Consider the following 19,613-nt stretch of genomic DNA (forward strand, 5'->3'; position numbering starts at 1 on the left):
GAATCAATGATCCAAGAGCATCAACGTGACTCAAAATTGTGCTAGATGGTTGGCGAGAAGAAAAAATCCACTCCAACAGGTAAAATTCGTTACAAGAAGGTTCTTGGCCTATAACAGCAGTTATTTCTTCAGTAGCATGTAAAACATAAATGTTAATTGGAAAGGCAGGATCAAAGCAGTATACCTGCATAAGTCCCAATTTTACATTGATTTTCTGTATTGCTGCTTTACAATCTGGTGTACAGGATTGTTTGTCCGTGATAGAGGTCGAACCCTCCAGTAATTGGCAAATAGGTTCCAATTCTTTGTTAGTGATGTCGGCCCAGACTCTTACGCATTGCAAATCTCCCAATAATTTCTGAACATCATTCACAGTACTTATAGAAGTGTGTAACTGAACCTTTTGTGGACGGAAGTGCATAAGTGACACTTCGAAACCGAGGTAAGATCATGGATCTGTCCTTTGTATTTTTTCTTCAGCCACTCTTAGGCCCCAATCACTGAGTACATTCATAAGTTCCTTCTCCTTGCTCGGAGGCAGTTTGGTAGAAGAAGCAACTAGATTATCGTCCATGTAATGCAATGTAAGGTACACAGGATTGTTTAAGCGCCATTTTTCGGGAGCTTGATGGACAAACCATTGACAGATCGTAAGGCTATTACGCATGACCTGTGGCAGCACGACCCATTCATATCTTTTCATTGGAGCCATGTTATTTGGTGTAGGAAGGCTAAAAGCAAATCTTTTGGTATCATCCAGGTGTAACGGGATGCTGAAAAAGCAGTCTTTTATGTCTATGATAAATAAATACCAATCTCATGGCAATCCTCCCGGGGATGGCAGTCCTGGTTGTAACGCTCCTAATGGAATCATTGGTTCATTTACTGCTCGTAAATCATGCAAAAAAAGCCACTTCCCTGACTTCTTTTATATAACAAAAACTGGAGTGTTCCAGGGACTATGTGACTCCTGCAAGTGTCCTAGCTTTACTTGTTCCTCCACAAGATGATAAAGATGCTCTAATTTCTCATTTGACAGTGGCCACTGAGCCACCCACACCGGTGCATCAGTCTTCCATCCCAGGCGAATAGTGGGGCGAGCATCGTTTTGCCCAGCGGCCACAATTAAAAATGTTGTGATGTGAGCGACATACGCCACTGACTGAGAACATCTCAGCCTAGAATCCATAGTGGCGTTTTCATGACATATGGTCTTACCATTGCCGTATTACCTTCCTGGTCTTCAATTTGAACAAAATATACACTTTGAGAGGTGGAAGTACACCCGGCTATTCCCAATACTTTTTCTGAAAGAGTTTCTGTAGGCCAGTCTTCTGGCCAGGCAGTATGTGGGACAATAGTGATGTCTGATCCAGTATCCATCATCATGTGTGCATGTAAAATCTCCGTACTGCTTGCTACTTGCTCATTGAACATTTTGATCATCACTTGTCGTAGTGGCTTTTCAGTAGTTAACATTTCTGTAAAGGCAACTAAGGGTCCAGTATTTCCAAATCCTTGGTCACCCCGTTCCTTGGAGTCATTCTGATGAGGTATTTGACTATGGAATGGAATCAGTTGAGCAATCTTACTTCCCTTTGGAATAATTACAGGAGGGCTCAATACTCAAACCATGATCTGAATGAAACCAGTATAGTCGCTATCAATAAGGCCTGGTTGGACATATATTCCTTGTCTGGTAGCTGAAGAATGTCCTAGTAGTAATGCTGATAGTCCATGACCTAAAAGGCCTTTTGTTGTTGAAGGTACTAAGGTCACACCTATGCCTTCTATTTTTGTAGTCTCTGCTGTTACCGGATCAAGTCCTGTACTTCCTCGGGTGGCTGGTTGAAGGTCGTCAGGGCAGCCATGGTCATTGGGGAGTTGTTTATTGTCACTGCGCTCCCCCCGTGGCTCCTTCCGTTTCCCTGCATAGGAGTGCTTACGAGTGGGGTGCCATCCTTTTTGAACCTGGATCGACAATCATTGGCTCTATGTCCAAACTTATCACATTTTCGGCAAGTTCCTGCGAAGGGAGTGGCTGTACCTAAAGGTGATGATTGAGTCTTTTGTCCTTTTACGGGGCAGTTCTTTCGAAGGTGTCCCCGTTGCCCACAATTGAAGCACTGGCCTCCTTTATCCCCTTTTCCTTGATTTTGTGCCTGAGTGAGAGCTACTGCTAAGGCAGAAGCATGTATTTTTGCCTTTTCCTTTTCCTCTTCCAGAGAGGCTCAAGAACAACGATCGATAATCTGGACTAAATCAGCACCTGTAGGTAATGTAGCGATGAGGCGCCTACAATTGTCATTGGCATTCTGAACAGCTATTTCTTTAACTAGAGTATCTTTCATATTGAATGGTATATCAGGAGCGACTTCCACTCCTTCCTTTATTCGATTGACAAAGGCTAGGAAAGGCTCATTATCCTTCTGATGAATGTGCAGGTATGGTTGTTTAGGTCATCCCACTTGAGGTAATAGAGCAAAAGCTTCTAAAGCTGCAGCTTTAGTCTGAGCAAGCAATCATGACCCAAGAGCAGCTTGTCGCTGAGGGTCTACGTACTGGCCTCGTCCCATGAGCTGATCTATAGTGGCAAACCGTAATGGATCACCTTGTGGCAAATGCATATTGTCCATCTGCTTTGCTTCTTGCCACTTATTCAGGAACAACATGTAACTGGTTGGTCCCAGCAAAAGTTCAAACAAAGTCTTAATGTCAGCTGGTACCAGTTCCTGATGTTTTATCACAGCTTCCACCTGTCTTCTTACTAAACGATTATTGATTCCGTAGTCCATAACAGCCTTCTGAATTCTAGCCACAAAAGCCCAGTCCAATGGTTGCCAAGAGTCCCCATTTATATCTCTAACAACCTATGCCGCAGTAAAGTCTCCTATCATTTCAGCATTTGTTATAACTCCTTTCCATCTTTTATTCATGTCAAAGCTTGGATCCCAAGGTATATCATCTCTCTTTTCTTCATGCTTTTTACTTTCCTGCTGTCCTTGCTCTCCCTTCAACCACTTACTGAATCTCTCTGCCAGTCCTTCAACCTGAGCTTCTTGGTATCCTTTAGCACTATGATTTTTGCAGTGAAATTCAGCAATGTCCATTAATTGCTGAGGCAACAAGTGCCCTTCAGGACCGAATTCAGACTGAAGAAATTGGTTAGCTGTTTCAATCAACCATTCTCCTTCCTTTACCATATTTATCACCCAGTCTGTCTTTTCCTTTCCTTGCTTGTGACTGAGGAGTTAGTGTGGGTGTTTCAACAGAAGCCAGTTGTTGCTCAATATTCTGCAACCCATCAACTATAGCTGAATGTGCCTTTTTGTATGTGTCTTTAACATCAGCCACTTTGGAACCTTTATCTAATAGTTTCATTTCTTGCAATAGATCAGTCATCATCTGAGCCTGTTGCTTAAGTAAAGTCTGTAGCTGTTCTCCTGGCTGATCTTCGGGCAGGGGTACAGAAGCCGGGTCAACCTCCATAGGAGGAGCTGATGGTACAGCATCGGCCGACTTCACTTCTTTCCCATCCTATGGGGGAATCATATCGTCATAAGGGCCTCGTTCTATGGGCACCGAAACTACCCCTGCTGCCGCGATACGCTCATCGGCGGCTGCAACTATGGACCGCGCCACTGCCTCTATTTTAGCTTCAGCTCCCATTCTTTCTATTAACATATGCACTTGTCGATAGATAGGAGCCAACGATTTTGTTTCCTTACTCTCGGATTGAACCGCTTCCCACAACTCTTCCCCTATTTTCTTCCAAGTGTCTTCATGGAAGACGTGCGCGGGCTCAGTTAATAAGCCATGGCGTCTTGCCCAGAGCAATAAGTCTTTTAGCAAGGAGCGGTTGATCGATTCCCCCGCCCGTTGTGCCAATTGGAGAAGCGCCTCAATTGTAGTCTTCTCCACCGCTGATGCAGCATTCCCCATCCCGCGTTCAAGCACAAAGTCCAGCTTTTAGTGCAAAGTTCAGCTTTTCAAGCTGCCGACTCACCGGTCGATCCGTGGCCACACGCGTCACTCTCGAACGCCCGGTCGCAACCGCCACGGGAATATCTTCGTCCTCTTTTCCATAACGCACTCAAACAGAGATCACGTCGGGCTCACCAAAATGCCGCTGCCTGAATGCCGGAAAAGAATGGAGACTCAGACAACTATTCATTATGAATAGGAACCATAGCTCAGTTTATTAATTTTCAGCTTCAACTTTTATACAGTTTCTACCCTCAGCCTCAAGCGATAAGCATTGTTCTTATCGGTTTCCTGCTTTGCGGTTACATCATAAGCATGCAGTAATTGGTTACATACCTTAAAACTAAATATATCATATAGTTTCCTGATAACCTCATCGCCAGATGTCCACAGCCTTTGTTCTTAACCAGGAAGCATATCCTTTATGACTCTGTTTACCAGGAAGCATATCCTTTAAGACTCTGTCTACTATCTAGCTCTCACGCCAAGGACAGACTAATCTTAACTTTTTGTTTCAGGGAAATCATCTATAGGTGGGCTGAAGAGTAATAGCCCCCACCAATCCCCCAACAGCAACATCAGTTGTGGTGGGACTATGACCTGGTTATTGGGAGTTCCCAGCCATCCACACTCTTTATTTTGGGCTTTTAGATAAGTAGCTAATTTTAAATCTTCTTGGCTATATCCAGGGATACCTTCTGGCAGGGACATAGCTTTATCAGGTATTAATGCTAGGATGCCTTATTGTGCTACCTCTCATGCTACTTTATCTGCAAGTCTATTTCCTGTATGAATTCAGTAATCTCCACACTGGTGTCCCTTGCAGTGTAGTACAGCCACTTCTTTGGGAAGTTCGGATAGCATCAAGAAGGGACAATATTTCTTGTTTATATTTAATGGGAGATTCTTGTCCTTATAATAGGCCTCTTTCCTTCCATATAGCTCCATGGTCATGCACAATGCTAAAAGCATATTTCAAGTTGGTCTTTTTCCTGCTGCCAATTCCAGGTCTCTTCATAGGGCTATGAGCTCTGCCCTTTGTGCTGAGGTATCCATGGGCAGCAGTGCAGCTTCTATTATCTTGGTTGACATGACTACGGCATAGCTGGCTCTTTGTTTTCCATCTTGCACCAAGCTACTTCCATCTACAAAGAACTCTGTCTCTGGATTTTCAGTGAGCGTGTCTTGTAGGCCTGGTCGCCTTGCATAAACTTGCTAAATTGTCTGTAAGCAATTATGGGTTAGCTGTTCATTCCCTTGCATCAGGGTGTTCAGGAATAAGACTGGATTTAACGCTATGGTTAATTTCAACTCCACATCTTCTTGCTCCATTAAAATAGTCTGATACTTCAGCATATGACTCAGGGAAAGCCAGTGCTCCGCTTTTTGTCCTAATACAGTGGTTATAGTGTGTGGAATGTACACTGCTATCTTTTGTCCTGGCCTTTTAGATGAGGAGAACAGTTGTCACTATGGTTTGCAGGCATCTGGGCCATCCCTGGCTGACCTTGTCAAGCTGTTTTGAAAAGTACCCCACAGGCCTCTTGAAGTCTTCTACCTTCTGAGACAGAACTCTGAAGGCTAGGTGCTGTCGTTCATGCACAAAAAGCTCAAAGGGCTTTGCTAAGTTTGGAAGTGTTAAGGCGGGTGCAGACATCAAGGCCAGCTTTAAGTTATGGAACGCATGTTCACCCTCAGGAGTCCGAATCAAAGGTCCCTCCAGGGCCTCCTTTAAAAGGTCATACAATGGTTTAACTAAAAGTTCATAATTTGAAATCTACAATCTGCACCATCCAGCCATACCCAAGAATGCTCTTAAATCTCAGGCAGTCACAGGTTGGGGTACCTGGAAAATGGCTTCTTTTCTGTCCGTTCATAATTTCCACTGTCCTGGTATTATTTCAGATTCTTGGTAGGTAACTTGCTGCTTCATGATCTGAGATTTTTCCTAAGACACTTTGTAGTCTCCTTAGCATAGGAAATTTAGAAGACTGATAGTCAATTCCATACACTTTTCATTAGCTTCAGTTGCTAGCAAGATGCCATTAACATACTGCAGGACCAACCCTTCAGGGTTGTCCTTTTTCCAGACCTCTAATTCTTTTGCCAGTTGGTTCCCAGAAATCCCTGGACTATTTCTAAATCCTTGCAGTATCACAGTCTAGGTAAGCTGAATCTTCTGGCCAGTTTGAGGATTTTCCCACTCAAAGGCAAAAATGCCCTGACTTTGCTTATTGAGAGGTATGCAAAAGAAGGCATCCTTCAGATCTATTACTGTAAACCATTGGTGATATTCCATAAGGGCTGTTAACAAGGTATAAGGATTGGCTACAACAGGGTGGATTTCCTGAACTATTTAATTGATCACTCGTAGGTCTTGTACCAGTCTGTATTTATTCACCCTAGGCTCTTTAACTGGCAAAATAGGAGTGTTATATTCTGACTCACATTCTATCAATAATCCAAATTCCCTGAAATTTTCTATTAGACTCTTGATTCCCCTTCTAGCTTCTAATTTTAAAAGATACTGCTTCTGCCTTACTGGCTTTGATGCAGGTTTTAGGGTAATGCTTACAGGCTGAGCTTGTTGGGAATGGCCTGGAGTTCCACTGGCCCAAAGCAAGGGTGTTACTGCATTTTCTACTGCTTATGGTATTCCTCCAGAATTGTCTGGTTCTGGTGTTCCCTGCAACATAAAAGTCCTTGCCTCAATGGCTTTAGTCTCTGGTATGAATAATTGTACTTCTCCATCTTTAAATACAATCTGAGCCTCCAAAAGAGGAACCAGACACTGACATATAAAAAAGTTGGTGTGTTAACTTTGTTGGCTTAAATTTACAATCTTGCCTACAACTTTTCTACACAAACCCTTTTTTTTTTTTTTTGTGAAAAAACGCATATATACAGTGTAGTATTATGCTTTTAAAAGCAGACACCTGTAGCTACAGGTTTCCTAGCATGTGTAGCTACAATCTTGGTCCTGTTATGGTCACAGTATGCTATTAGTTCCTGTAGGAAACAATTAATTACAAGAGGATATTGTCTTTTTGAAAATGCCATTTCCAATATTTTGTGATTTTTGAGGGAGGTGTGACTCAAATACATCCCGAGGCCTCAGAACCAGCTGCTGACACAAACTACAAACTTGTTTGTTGCTGGAAGTTGAGCCCGTGTTAGGGGAGAAGAGGGGCAAGCTGACTCATCAGTTCTGAACAGATGAGGTTGGCTACACAGCCTGACATCCAGGCGAGAGCCTTTAACTCCGAGCAGCCGAGCTGATGGGGACAACTCTCACAAATACCACGCCTGACCCAAGCCTGCGGGTGACTATGGCGACTGGCGGGCTGGAGTCTTGGCCGCCTGGCGGGCCGTGCTCCTTCCCCTCCCGGCGGCGGGTGGTGCTAGGCCTCAGTGCCACCGAGGTTGCTATGGTGACGGTTCTTGAGAGGTCGCGAGGGGGCGCTGTGAGCCGGCCTGGGTTGCGACCATCGTGGCGGTGTGTGTGGGGGTGAAACTGAAAGTGAAGTGCTCCTGTCGCGGAGAAGCGAGATTGAGTCGCTGGCTCCTTCCCATGAGCGCCTGAGCCACCCCGACACGAGTATGTCGGATAGTTTCGACCGAGCTCCAGGTGCTGGTCGGGGCTGGGGTCAAGGTGGCGCTGCTCTCAGCGGCGCGGACGCGTCGGAGAACAGTGGTGGGGCCTGTCTTGGGGGTAGTGGTTCCTACAGTACAGTCTCGGCCGAAAAGCAGCATAAAACGGGCGGCCTCTTGCTACAGCAGGAACTGTTGCGACCTCCGAAGACAACGCCGCTGAGCACCGGAAACGCAGGTACTGGCCGCCGTGCAGTAGCCCCTTCCCCGCCCTTCTAGAGGCCGCCGGTGCCGAAGGTATCGAGGAGTGGCCCCCTAAAGTCCGCTGAGCTCCCCTTCTTTGTGCAAAGTGCCCTGCTCCTGTTTTGCTTGCTGCTCCGGCACCCCCCACCCCCATTCCCGTCGCCGTCCCACTGAGAGTGGAACCCTGGAGCTTCCCTCACACACCTCCCTTCGGCCTAGCCACAGGGACACGTACTTTCTTCCCACCTCACGCACCTAGGGGCTTAGAGGCCACCGCATGGAGATGAGCTGCATAGGGGGCCTGGCAAGTGCACTTTTCCTTAGATGAGCACTCATGTTTCTGAGTTATGGACTTGTGCCCAAATAAAGGTATGACCGTTGTAGCCTGCTTGCAATGTTTCTGTCTGTCTCTCCCTCCCTTTTTGTGCCCACACATCTGTATGTATGTGTTTTAGCCATTTGTTCATCTGGCCACAGATGTTCTCATTCTTCCCCTTACAGAAGAATTCTCTAACTCTGTACTAAAGGTTTGACAAAAAAATAAACCCAACCCAACAGTAACATCAAGCATTATTTGTTGGTTACCTTTTTCAGGTATATCCAGTTTATGTTTTCAGTAAATTTAGGAGCTAATTTATAAACATGGATTTGGAAAATGTTGTTTAAAAAACACCATTTCATTGGATTAATTTTTAAAATTGTGTACAAAAATGATAGTTGTGTCTTTAAGGATTATGTTAAAAAATAGTGATTTTTTCCATTTATTGACCTTTAGAGTCTTGCCTTTACATATAAAATCTATGAGAAAAACCCAAAAGCAGCAAGAATATAATAAGAAAATTTACTAGTTTCTCAGGTTAGCTCTTAGAAAACATGTTTTCATGGGGAAAGGGAGGGCTCTCTTTCACCCTTTTTTTGGTCATCTCCACATGAATATTGATTGTGTTCAATTTCTGTCATGTAGAAAGGTGCCTAGAGTTTGCTCAAGTGAAAGCTTTATCCATATTAAATATATATATTTGAAAGATAGGTTGATAGAATGGTTTGGGTTGGAAGGGACCTTAAAGACCATTTAGTTCCACCCTCCTGCCATGGGCAGGCACACCTTCCACTAGACCAGGTTGCTTCAAGCCCCATCCAACCTGGCCTTGAACACTTTTGGGGATGGGGCAGCCACAGCCTCACTGGGCACCCTGTGCCAGGGCCTCACCACCCTCACAAGGAAGAATTTCTTCCTAATATCCAATCTAAACCTACTCTTTCAGTTTGAAGCCATTCCTCCTTATCCAATCACTCCATGACCTTGTAAAAACTCCCCCTCTTGTCGTAGTTGAGACGGTCACAATACAAAGCAACACTCCATTTTCAGAGGCTTCACACCTGGTTTTATTATAGCATGCATGCTTTTTATACATTCTTACAAGACTCATAAGTTTACACTTTACTCATTGGTCAGGAAAGACAAACAAAGTGCTTATTGGAATAGACAGTTGCAGGTTTCTCTTATTTATCCTTCTTTCTTTCTTAGTTTCTATGTCAACGACCTTGGTAGAAAATTCTTTCAGGGGATGGATCCTCTTATCAAACTTCTCTGGCTCACAGAAGTTGCTGTAAAACCTCTTCTACACCCTCTGGCTTTTTTGTAGGCTCCCACCAAGTACTAAAAGGCCACCATAAGGTCTCCCCAGAGCCTTCTATTCTCCAGATTGAACAATCCCAACTCTCTCACCCTGTCTCCATAGCAGAGGTGCTTCTGCCCTCTGATCATCTTCATGGCCCTCCTCTGGACTTGTTCCAGCAGGGCCACATCTTTGTTGTCTTGGAGACCTCAGAACTGGATGCATTACTCCAGGTGTGGTCTCACAAGAGCAGCATAGAGGGGCAGAATCACCTCCCTCACCCTGCTGGTCATGCCTTTTTTTGATATAGCCCAGGACAGCGATGGCTTTCTGGGCTGTAAGTGCACATTACTAGCTCATGTTGAGCTTCTTGTCAACCAACACTCCCAAGTGTTTCTCCCCAGGGCTGCTCTCGACCCATTCTCTGCCCAGCCTGTACTTGTGCTTGGGATTGCCCCAACCCAGGTGCAGGATCTTGCACTTGGCCTTGTTGACCTTCATGAGGTTCCCACAAGCCCATCTCTCATGCCTCTCCAGGTCCCTCTGGATGGCATCCCTTCCCTCCAGCGTGTTGACTGCACCACACAGCTCTGTGTCATCAACAAACTTACTGAGGGTGCCCTTGATCCCACTGTCCATATCACCAACAAAGATGTTAAACAGCACTGGTCCCAGTACTGACCCCTGGGGAAGGTCACTTGTCACCGGTCTCCACTTAGACATTGAGCCATTGACCACAACTCTTTGAATGTGACCAGCCAGTTCTTTATCCACTGAGTGGTCCATCTGTCAAATTTATGTCTCTGCAGTTTAGAGACAAGGATTTTGTGTGGGACAGTGTCAAATGCTTTGCATAAGTCCAGGTAGATGATAGCTGTTCTTCCCTCATCCACCACTTCTGTAACTCCATTGTAGAAGGCCACCAAATTTGTCAGGTAGGACATACCTATAGAAGCTTTTCTTGTTGCCCTTGATGTCCCTGGCCAGTTTTAATTCTCTCAGGGCTTTTGCTCTCCTAACCTGATCCCTGGATGCTTGGACAATCTGTCTCCCTCTCAGGCTACCTGTCCCTTCTACCCTCTGTAGGCTTCCTTTTTTGTGTTTGAGTTTGTCCAGGAGCTCCTTGTTCATCCATGCAGGTGTCTTCTGCCAATTTTGCCTGACTTCCTCTTTATTGGGATGCATCCCTCCTGAGCTTGGACTAAAGTATATTTATAGTATAAGTAAAAGTATATTTAAAGTCCAAAAAGTGATGTATTTGTTTTTGTGTACTCTGTGTGAATGCATACTAATTTAGTGGTTTCTAAGAAAAACCATTAACAAAAAACATTTATCAAAAACTTTTCAGAACACCTGCAACAGGCAAGAATTCCATCTGGATCACAAGAAAAAGTTTCAGTTCCTGATTCTGGACCAGAAATGGCTGAATCTCAGGTGGCTGTGGCTCCTGTGGTAACATCAAAATTGTCTGTTAAAGCACCTGAGTTTTATCCATCAGGATATAACCAGAACTTTGCAGTGAGTGTTAGTCTTTTCTTAGTATATGCCAATTCAGTTTAACAATGTTTCTCGTGCTCTTGTGTATCAGATAACTTGAATGCTGCATTTGCTAAAGAAATTTCAAAAATTTGGATTATAACCTCCAGAGACGCAGTGAGAATGTTCTGATAAGTGAATGTTATACTGAGAGCCTTTAGTATTTTGCTTGAAGTTTGCTCCAGATAACTACATTCCTTATTGATTACACCCAACATCAGTGTAAGCTGTCTTTTTCACAACTACCTCTGTTATAGTTATATCTGCACTGCATTTTCATTAAAAACTTAGATGCATTTTTATTCAGATTGCATGGGTTTTTGAATGAAGTGTGGGAAAAAACTTGAACTTTAGCTTTTCTAAGCATAGCCTTTACCTTTCCTAAATTTACTATGCCATGGGTATGATTTGCCATGGCTGCCTAACTTTATGTACCATCATGTGTCTTTTAATTCCTTCGGGGATGTTGTATCACCAGAGAGCAAAAAGTAGGTTTGGGCTCATTCCTAGCAGCATGCCTAATATGAAATATATTTGCAGCCAGGCTAAGGGTAATCTCTGATCCATATTGTACATTCACCACATTATAAAAGTTGGTACTTATTTTCTACTCTCCATGTCTTCGATATTGTAGCTACAGTAATTCTACTCTAGGGAAGATCTATGTGAATTCTTGGCATATCTTTTTGTTATGCAGGCAGATAAACTGGTACTGGTATAAGTAGGTGGGAACTATTGCTTTTACAAATACAATCAAATTATAATAAACAATTATACTGAAACAAATATATTTTGAATAATTTAGTGGAAAATATGTGATTTGAATGCTAAACATGGTGTTTTGGCATTTTGAAGGGTTTTTTCTCACCAGTAAAATTGATGTTATCTGGATGTTACCAGTTACTGAATAAAATCACTGTCCTGAATAATAAAAGCCCATAATCATATACAACCGTTGACAAATGCCAGTACAAATATGCTTCTGTGAATGGATCATCTAGGAGGAAAAAATACTACTTTGCCCCAGTACATGTTACATGGTTTCTATGAATAAATAAAAAATACCATTTGGGATGGCATGAGTGTTCATATGTATAATTACAAAGTTTTGATTCCAGCAATGTTGCATTTCAGCTGTTTTGCAAAAAACACACAGGCATGTTGTAGGAATATGCTATGAATACAAGTGACTCATCTGTTAACGAAAATAACTCCTAAAATGGTAGCAAAACCTAGAACATTTATTTGGAAGTATGTTGTAGGGACCCTAATCTAATCAGAGTATACTAGGGATAGAATAATGATGTTTCAGACTTGTTAGTTCTTCACTATTACCAAGTTTGGGGATTTTTTTGTTTGTTAGTTTTTGTTGTTGTTTTTTGGAGGTTTTTTTTTTTTAATTTTATAGCTGAATTAATTTTGTAAACTGGATCCACCTGCAATAAAAATAAGGAATTTAGCACACTTTACTATTACACAGATTTTCACCATGGGTTTTAAAATTTGAAACAAAGCAGTTTTGAGAAAATGTAGTTTTTCTTACAAGTAATACTTACCTTTCATTTATAATTTTCCTTGAAATTGTTAGATCTGAAAATTCATGTGTTTTTTTGCTATTTATTAAACATTTATTGTTTTAGAAATAATGTGTTGGTTGATTCCTTGTTTGATTGTACATTACTGTAATTACTATGTGTGTCCATATAACATTTGATTGTTAAATTATTTAATCTCCAGTTAGTTCTGATACTCAAAAATATCAGCTACCTGTGAAGATACTTTAAGGGCTATAGCATCCAAGGCATACTAGATTTTTCAGAAAAACTTTACCAGGACTTTGGGGAGGAAAGATCTCTGTAGGATTCTGTCACTGTCAAGACGGTCATAAGAGACTGAGGAGTACGCTGTATTTAGGAAGGCTTCTCTCTATTTTACAGCATGCTGTCTTTTATAGTCTTTCACAAAGTTTATACTTAGATATTGGTCAAAATTAATCAATAAAACATTCATTGGAGCAAAGCAACCTGCCCTTCATTTATCTCTGTTTCTCTCCCTTGTTTCCATGCTGACGGCCTTGGTAAGACTCCTTTCAGGAGCAAAGGCGACTCCTATCAGCTTTTCTTCTTTCACTAACCCGCTCTGACTCACAAGCCAGCTGTGAGCCCCTTTCACAAGATTCTGTTTGCATACAGCTGTCCATCCCATTGGAAGTTGTGGATATCTGCAGTAGAACTGGTGACTAGATTTAGGTTTGGATTGCCAGTAGGAAATATCAGACTTGTTCTCTGACATGGATATATGAGAATAATATGACTTACTCTATCAGAAGGGCATAATGATCTCAATTAATAGTTTTATGAGTGATATTTGTATTATCTTAGGTGGAATTTCTCTTCCACCTCCTCTTTTTTTTTTTTTTTCAACTAATTTCCAAAAGGAGGTTAAGCAGCCTCACTAGTGGGGTTTATACTTTTAGTCAAACATTAAGGTGCCAATTAAATTACCTATTCATGTCTTATGAGGTTTGTACTTGTAACAGTCTTTATACCTAATTTTGCATTAACTATTGTATACTTGCTGAGTAGGTATAATCTGAAAATAAAAACCCAAAACTTAGTTGGTACAGTACGTGGTTCTATCTCCTTTGTTAAAGCTTAAAATCTCCCAGTGAGAAACATGAGGGGTTTATGCCTAGAAGTTACTGGACTAAAATCTAATTGTTTTAAGTATTGAGTGCTCCTAATTTAACAATATACAACATATAATAATGTTTGAATTTTTTTTCTTCCATTTGTTCTGTTCCCTGGCATAATTACTAAAACCTAGACTGCCTTTGAAGTTGCATAATTAGTAGAGGTAGATGAATGTGGGGCTGAGTTTAGCCTCTGTGGTTAGTCTTTTAATTACAAAATGGGAAGAGGAGTATGAATACGAGGATACCAGTATACCAAATGGGATTGGAGTCCCTTGCAGAACAAGGATGTTTCCTCCAAGAGTGAATTTTTATCAGGTAAGGATGAGAGGAATATGCCTTCCTCTCTACTAAATGAGGATCTCATAACAACCTGATTACTTTCAGAAAGAGCATCTTCTTTTACTAGCTACAGCAGCTGCATCCCCTGCAACTTGGCTGGAGAGTTTTCAAACAGGTTGTTTGAAGAGATACTAGTTGTGCTGTATGTGACTAAGCTGCAGTTGTTCCACAAATAATGTCATAGTTCTGTGGACCAAAACAGTTGTACAAAACCTTTACTGAGCTATTTGAAATTGCCTAGTAAAATTTTATTTCCTTTAGAGAAATGGAATATTTAGCAAGTTAGATGCTTGCTAGCTTTTATTCTTTGGTGTCATAAGCTCTAAACCATTAGAATAATAGAATAATTTCAGTTAGAAAAGACCTCTGAAGTTCCTCTGGTCCGATCCCAACTCAGAGCAAAATCAACTTGGATCAGGTTGTTGAAGGCTTTATGAGTAATGGTTTGCCACCATTTCCTTAAATCCATTTTTTTTTTTTCCTATTTCTGCTGGGCCACATTAACTTTGTCTTCAGTATTATTCACTGGGCAAATATTCTACTTAATTAAGCATCATATGAAACCTTTCTAGTTTTTCTTCTGTTATATTGATGTGTCCATCATTAGCTTAAGTTTTATACTCTTACAACACAGGTCTTTAAAGAATTTTGGAAAATCTGAATTTTCCCCCACACATTCTTTACAGGTTGTGAAATTAATGCCAATACTTGATTTTAAGCAATGTGTATCTGTCTTTCTCCACAGTTTGTATCCAGAGCTTTTATCTTTCACAGATCCATGTTGCTTTGCAGTAGAGAAGAGAATGAGGCATTTTGAAGACAGAAAGTAAAGGATATTCCCTCATTAAGGGAGGAATGGTGGGGAGAGGGAGAATGTAATTATAAACCTTATCAGTGTATTTATGTCCACTAAGTAAAGAAAAAGCAGTTATAATTTTTAGCTTGATTTTTCATTACAGTAGATATATTTAAATTTTTTTCACATTAAATAGTAGATCAGTTGAGAATTCTGGTATCTTGTATGTTACCCTTATGTCTTGAATCACTAATTGGCAGCTCTTTAGCAGTTCCCTCTTCAGGTTCCTGCTTGCTCTTCTGAGATTTCATGAGATACTTTTCACAATCTTTTGTACAGTATGAAAAGGTGAATTATTGGTACTGTGTTATTACTAGTTACATCACAAAGTATGTTGCTTCCTATGCTATTCCTCTCATATACTAGCATTGTAATTATCCAGGACAGCATTGACTTTAGAGACTTACATTCATTTTTGAATGGACAAAATTAGTGAGTTGCCCCTGGTTGAATGCCAGGCACCCACCAAAGCCCTCCCCTCCGCAGCTGGACAGGGGAGAGAAAATATAACAAATGTTCAGGAGTTGAGGAAAGGACCAGGAGGAGATCACTCACCAAATACTGTCCATGAACAAAACAGGCTTGAATTAGAGATATTAATTTAATTTATTACTAACAAAATTAGAGCAGGATAATGAGAAGTAAAATAAGACCTTAAAAACACCTTCCCTCCCTTTCCCAGCTCTACCTTCTCCACCCTCATCGGCACAGGGAGACCGGAATGGGGGTTATGGTCAGTTCATCGCCCATTGTTCCTGCCACTGCTCTGGGAGAGGAGTCAGTCTTTCCCTTGCTCCAGCATGGAGTCCCTCCCATGGGAGACAGTTCTCCATGAACTTCTCCAGTGTGAGTCCACCCATAGGCAACAGCTCTCCCCAGACTGCTCCACCGTGGGTCACTCTTACACAGGGTCAGTCCTTCAGGCACAGCTTGCTCCAGCATGGCTCCCCCACAGGGTCACAAGTCCTACCAGGAAACCTGCTCCAGTGTGGACTCCTCTCTCTATGGGTCTCTAGGTCCCTGCCAGGACCCTGCTCCAGCACAGGCATCTCATGGGGTCACAGTCTCCTCTCAGGCATCCCCCTGCTCCAGCATGGGCTCTTTCAGAAGCTGCAGGTGGATCTCTGTATCCCTGCGGCCCTCCCTGGGCTGCAGGGGCACAGATGCTTCACCATGGTTTTCACCACGGGCTGCAGGGGAATCTCAGCTCCAGTGCCTGGAGCACCTCCTGCCCCTCCTTCTGCACTGACCTTGGTGTCTGCAGAGTTGTTCCACTCACATATTCTCACTTCACTCTCCTCTGGCCCCAATTGCATCTGCGCAATAACTTTTTTCTTCTTAACTATGTTATCCCTGAGGCATCACTGCCATCTCTGATTGACTCAGGCTTGGCCAGTGGCAAGTTCATCTTGGAGCTGGCTGGCGTTGGCTCCACCAGACATGGGGGAAACTTCCAGCAGCTTCTCACAGAAGTTCCCCCCGTTACCAAAACCTGGCCACACAAACCCAGTAGGGTGGCTTTCTGTTCCATCATCAGGAGCATAAACATTGATAAAGTATGCATTATTTCCTGCCTGTATTTTATACATGGGAACATTACACTGTATTGTATTTCTGTAATTTCTCCCCCTCCTGAATATTTTGGAGCACTTTTGTACTCTAGATAAGTTCAAAATATTTTGCGTCCAATTTTCAATTATTTTTTCTTCTACAGTTCATATATCTGTAGAAAAGTTTGTGTGTGCATCAGGAAAGGGTGTTGAGCCTCAGTTTGGTAATTTTATTCTTAGCAGGTATACTTATGTGTTAGTTTGTTAGTTAATCTTACAGTCAACTTGGCAAACTCATTCCTTTTTAATCTGTCTTTTTATGTGTTTTGCTGGGAGACCTTAATCTCTATAAAAACATGTTACCTAGTTCTTGACTACTAGAGCTTTTTGATGCAGAGGTCTATATTTGCTAAAAGTGTTTAAGTGAAATGTGTAATAAAGATCACTATCAAGTATGCAGAGCATCAGAAGTTACTCAAGACTAAGGGCTCTGGTTACTTCTGGAGATAGTAAGTGTTATTATTTAAGGTTTCTTTTAAATAGCTGGTATATTCTTTCACTGCTATAGGATTCTTCCTTTGAAGATGAATATGATGGCTATCTGGCTTTGGCAGAATATGTACAAGACTTTCTAAATCATCTCGCCGAGCAACCAGGTTGTTTTGAAACTGAAATAGAGCACTTTGCTGAAACAGTGAATGTCTGGGTCACTGTGGATGAAACTTTGCAAGAACTTGTTGAACTCATATATCAACAGGTAGCCTGTGTATTCTGTCTTAACATGAATGTTATGCCTCTGTTACCTAGTGTGCAAGATATGCATGCTAGCATTATTTGTTATATAATTGTGCCTACATAGTATTTTAGTGGTTTGAATTTTTCTTTTTAGACTGAAATATATAGGGAAAAATTTTTCTCAATAAACTGTAATGATAGCTCAAGTGAGATATATTTGATTGATTTATAAATTTCCCTAATTTACTGATTCCTTTGTTGTGTATTTGAATCTCTCAGATCACATACTAGAGTTGAAATTACAGCAGTTCATTAAAGAAGTTATATTTGAATTGCTGGATTTACATAGCAGGGACTGTCAGTTGTACATTTTTATTCTATCCTACAAAAATCTTCATAATATATATTTTTTTGTTCTTTTGTATTTTAAAAAATGATACCTACTTTGGGAAATGCTCTTTTTTACTGACAGGCTTTGTTCTTCATTTGGTATTATAACTATTTCAGAACATCATAATTAGAAAAAAAGAAAAGCTAGTCTGCTGGTACCTCAGTCTTAGTCCCATTGATGGTCATGGAAACGAGGACAGAGACCTTGAGCTGAACTCTGTACTAATTGGGGGAGCTATTGGAAAAACCAGCTTAATCTGTGTTTAGCAAATGAGCTGCTGCTACTGTCTTCTGGGCTTACTGCAGCAAATGAAGTCACACTTCTGCTTGCTATTTATTACATTAGGTATCTCCCATTATCGTGAGTTGCTTGCAAATTCTACATTGAAGAATGTAAACTTTATGCACCTTTTAAGTGCAGATACTTGCAGAATTTTTACTGTGAAATAATCTGGGGTATGTAGAACCTACATGATTATCATGTATTGTGTAGTCTCTTAAGAACTGTATAGTCTTAAGTTTCTTACTATAATACAGAATCGATACACATTTAATTAAGAACAGTTTAGTTATAAATTAAGATTACTTGTGCTGTGTTTGACAGGATAATTTTTTCATCCTTTATTTGGACACATGGAGAAAAGTTAATAAAATATGAAAGTATTCCATATAACTATTTGAAGAAACTTCATAGATGTTTAATAAATTTACTCTTGTTTAAGATAAGTATTTTAATGTTGCCTCTTTTTCTCTCCCCCTATTTAAAACAAGTCGGATGTTAGGGTTAGATGTGCCTTCCTTAACTGAGAAGCATTGAGTGTTATCAGTCTGAAAGATAACAGTTTTTCTGAAAAATAAAACTTAGCTCAGTGCAAAATGCTATCCTAGTATCCAAAAGCACACAATTTCAGCTTCATTGTATGCCAGGATATGACAATGTTTGAGTGTGAGTCAACTATGCTTATTCTTCTGTCTTGAGCCTCTGCTCAAGTATTTGTTTTTACTTGTCCTGGTTTATCTCAAAACTTCATTTAAATATGCTGAAGTGCGTTCATAAGCATCTGCATCAGTGATGTTTGAGCAGATCTACAGATGGTTTGTGAAGGAAAAAAGGTTAAAATAAAAGAAACCAAAATCCTGTACAATCTTCCCTTCATCTGGGCATCAGGTATCTTAGCCTGTCTGTAAGACTCGACTTAATTATATACTTCCCTCTGTTCTTCCTAATCCATTTATGTCTTGACAGAGTGAAGCACCAGTTAGCTTGTTTTCCAAAAGTTGAACACTCTGACTTCATAGCTTAAGAAGTCTTGACTATTGTACAGTTAGTATGGTGTACTGTTGCTGTTACAGCAAGTAAAATTTCTCAAGATATGTATTGGTAGGCTAGCCTTCATGCTTAGATTTTGACTTTTTTGGAGTTGGAGATAAACTGGGATTACAAAGCAACAATAATTCAGGAAAGACATTATTGTACTATAATGAGTGGTTAGTAAGATATGAGATTTATTTTTTTCTTTGGTCTCTGTGTGCTAAGCCAGGTCAGAATACCCCAAATGGCATTATTTCAGTATTTGATGCAACCACAAATAGAGACCAACTGACTGGGAAGCTAATGGTTTAAAAAAAGACAGATGATGTTTGAAGTAGTTTTTGGTTTTGACTGTGTGGTGGTTTGTTTTGGTGGGATTTTATTGGTTTGTTTTGTGTGTTTTATGGTGGTTTTGGGGGTTTTTGTTTGTTTGTGGCTTTTTTTTTTTGAGGTTGGTTTTGGTTTTTTTTTTTTCCCTTAGGAAAGAGAAGTGTAATTTAAGTGATATTTTGCCTTATAAAAAGGGGGCCACCTCTTCAAGTCCAAGCAATTGATTGACGTAAAGCACCAAAAAGCTCGTTAGCTATTTCATACGCCTCTTACTGGAAGATAAAGTTGATTTGACTTTCTTAATTACTTAAATTTGTTGTATCTTTCAAAGATATGTCAGTTCTTTCCAGCAGTGTAATGCACATAGTACAGTTATGTTTAATGCATATTTTCTTCTGCCTGTAGAAGGTAAGTAGCTATAATACATTGACAT

General features: G+C 41.0%; 1 pseudogene; it reads right to left on the reverse strand.

Moving 5' to 3' along the window:
• Window positions 1-1,811: 1,811 nt before the first annotated feature.
• LOC146763059 (uncharacterized) lies at window positions 1,812-3,942 on the reverse strand (annotated as a pseudogene).
• Between the last annotated feature and the right edge of the window lie 15,671 nt (window positions 3,943-19,613).

This window comes from Lonchura striata, chromosome W (assembly GCF_050655825.1).
Source record: "Lonchura striata isolate lonStrDom1 chromosome W, ASM5065582v1, whole genome shotgun sequence".
Taxonomy (NCBI): Eukaryota; Metazoa; Chordata; class Aves; order Passeriformes; family Estrildidae; genus Lonchura; species Lonchura striata.